The sequence below is a fragment of the Colias philodice genome, chromosome 12, assembly GCF_061535455.1.
Source record: "Colias philodice isolate Cphi_HAF_F1 chromosome 12, ilColPhil1 Martin Lab GWU primary, whole genome shotgun sequence".
In the NCBI taxonomy this organism is placed as follows: Eukaryota; Metazoa; Arthropoda; class Insecta; order Lepidoptera; family Pieridae; genus Colias; species Colias philodice.
In genome coordinates, this window is record NC_143097.1 from 2,616,867 (window position 1) to 2,620,141 (window position 3,275).

At 30.7% G+C, this 3,275-nt stretch overlaps 1 long non-coding RNA gene across 1 annotated transcript; it reads left to right on the top strand.

Annotated features, from left to right (window-relative positions):
- The first annotated feature begins 827 nt into the window (after nucleotides 1–827).
- On the top strand, nucleotides 828–2,629 carry LOC149483833 (uncharacterized). Its single transcript, XR_016316441.1, has 3 exons — nucleotides 828–1,121; nucleotides 1,535–1,671; nucleotides 2,494–2,629. It is a non-coding gene; the product is annotated as an uncharacterized LOC149483833 (long non-coding RNA).
- Nucleotides 2,630–3,275: the final 646 nt, after the last annotated feature.

Below are 3,275 nucleotides of genomic sequence, written 5' to 3' on the forward strand. Positions count from 1 at the left end.
TTAAATTGCCTCATGCCACTAAGTTACCTACCTACTGTAGGTAATTAAAAGAATTTATTTAAACGAATTACAATATTGCATAAATTACTTAAACTTTACATAATAAAATTACCTATTGCTTCATATACAAAACGCGAAATATGATTCGTCAAAAAAACCTAATTTTCTGCTTGACCGCGCCCCGCATAATTCGTGGTAGTTTAACATAAGACTCACCCACAATTTTTATTGTTTATTCCCCTCCTGTTTAGTTATTATTATCATACAATTGATCGAACATAGCTTTTATGAAAAGACCATAAACTTTAAAACATTACGTTCTTATAAAAATAGGCTAGAGAATAAGATTTTAGTTTTTCATCGTTTAAGTACACTTTTAAATTGGGTTATAAATTTTATTGTTTTACTATAATAACTTTATTAGCTCACTGTATTAAAGTGCCTTTTAATAATAAGGAGAATATTCTCAAGTATTAGAATTTAAAAATACAACACAGATGTTATGACAAAAACAATTTAAGGCGAAATGAGACCCAAAACAGACGTTTCGAGCGCACGGAGAATTAATTTTTTTCTTCAAAAACTTTGAATTTGATTTTTTTTATTTATCGATTTATTTAATTGAAGAGTTTGTTTAGTGACGTTTGGGAACCGAAACACGATTGACAAAATTTGCCTCGATAGAAAAACGTTGTGAAGTTGCCCAAAAATTAAACGGAGAATCAATTTCATTTGGACAATAGTAAAGTAATATCAATGAAACTTTATCCACATCCACTTCCATTCAGTTCTTGAGGGACGTGCGGGATTAGATTATTCAATTAATACATCAGTAATTTAAAAAAAATATATTTATAAACTATGAGCAAAAAATTGCGCGCAGGCCGGTCGCTTCCGCCGTTCCGCCTCCTGTTAGTCGACGCCAACGCGTCTTAGAGAGCAGTCCTGTACAACTTTTTCGCGCGGTGCCATTGTCTACTCACATACGTGATTTAGTGTTAGTGTTACTAAAGTTTTTCATAAACATGGTGAATTTTGGTGGCCAAAACATTGATGGTGAACATTAGGAATAAAATGTTGCGAAGGCAGATGAAGAAACTACAGTTATTGAATCTAAATAGGTAAGTTTAATGTTTATCATGCTTATTTATATTTATTATGTCTTTCGGTCGCTACAAGTCTAAAGATTTCAACTTCAAATATTTTGATCACTAGGTATATGTTTACAAGTCTAAATTGAGAAACGCATAAATGAAAATCTGATAGTTATTTTTATTTGTAATAAGTAATATTATTTTAGTCATATTTTGAGATTTCATTACCTATTTATGATTTTTGTATTAGTACATATATGTTTACAAAGTCTGAATTTGGCAACGCACAAATCAAGATTTTATAATTTTATGCACTCTGTCTTTATTTTTATTTATAATTTTATTATTGGTATAAATAGGTAATGTTTTAGTTGTTTTTTGAGATTTCATTTTCCAATAAATATACTACTGATTTGTGTATGTATGTTTATTTCTAATAGCGAAGCGCGACCACGAAAAATCCGATGTGCAGCTTGCAAGCCAGGACGCAATAAAGACAATTTGGTCTTTTAGACCAACCATGATTACCAGAAACTGATGTGGATCTTCAGACAGTTTCACATAGTACTTTTTTTGTGTAAGTTTATTCTTATGTCATTTATTTATAAGTCATATGATTGAAGATAGTGGAATATTTCAGACTAGTGTAAGTTATCACTGACGGGTAGGTAATTACCAGTGAGATCAGAAACAATTTTTATTTCAACCCTATTGCTTTTACCTTTTTTGTTTTTTTTTTTTATTGTATTATAACTATTGTCTGAGGCCTTTCACTGCACCGGTAATTGTAATTTTTTTACTTATTAGATATCATGCTATTTTAGGCTTATTGCTGATCTACTAACAATTCTATACACATGTGAGCAATCCCAAGACAAGAATCTAGACAGGATTAGATAAAGGATATTTATTTATAAATATATCAATTCGAATGAATGTATGTATGAGTAATTTTTTTATTTGTTTTTATGAATACTATTTGCATATTATGCATAAGCATAATTACTTATAAATTTTATATAAAAAATATTTGAAAAATTTGTAGTTATGTAACTATGATGCCGACAAACGACTTTTTTACGAGCTAGGACAATAGAGCGATAAACGAACAGACACAGCTGCGAAATTTTTTACTAATTTTTATAAAAGCACTTGTTATAACAATTGCGGTCAACCGTAAAATTTTGCAAACAAAAGAACGATTTTCTCAGAAAGTTTGCTATGTATGACGCCGACAATCGAGTTTATTACGGGCTAGGATAATAAAGCGACAAAGGAACGTACACAGCTGTGCAATTTTTTCTAGTTTTGATGACAGTATCTTTATAATAATCGTGGTATTATAAGAGGTATTAACAATTAATTTTTCTCCTATTATAACTTATTATGGTTGTTTCAGCACCTCAATGTACAAGGATAGCTCAAAGTAATGGGCAAGAGACATTTATTTACAGAACAAGGAGAAGAAGTCGTATCAAGAAGATAAACATTGGAACAATAAAATGGTAACAAAACCAGCATTCGAAAATATCTGATGTTAAGTATATCAAAATGTCGGATATATTTATTCATAATATAATCAAAATTGTAAATAATATTTTTTTATCTATTATTGTTTTTTTTTTTCAATAAATATGATATAAAAACAAAAACCCGTTTTTTTTAATCTTAAACCGATAATAATGTAAAAAAAAACAAACGTAAATAGCATTATTCTATTATGTATTTTTATAATCATATTGTACGTAAGTCCCCCATGTCGAAAAACTATAAAATTTGTTTACAAAGATTTGCAAATAAGCTAGTAACGTAGGTAGCGACAATTCTAACAATAACAAATATGTAATTACATCATAAAATAATTTAGTCACAAGCTCACTTTTTGTAACCAGATTTGTACCAATTAAAAATCGACCTTCGTGCAAAGGAACAAAGGTCGATTTTTCTAGTTCGATGGGCCCGGCAACGAAAAGACGTTGCCGGATCGCTTTACTCAGCTTTAACCGCGCGAATATAAGAATATAAGTAAAGTTCATTGAACCTCCGTTAGTTCCGTATGTTTCCGTCATCTATTCAGTTGTGTGGCGTGGCGAGGGGATTTTTGTGAAGCGTCCCGCGCGCTCTTATGCTCCACCCAGGGGGCGTAGCCCAAAAGGTGCACAAGCATGATTGTATTTCGTC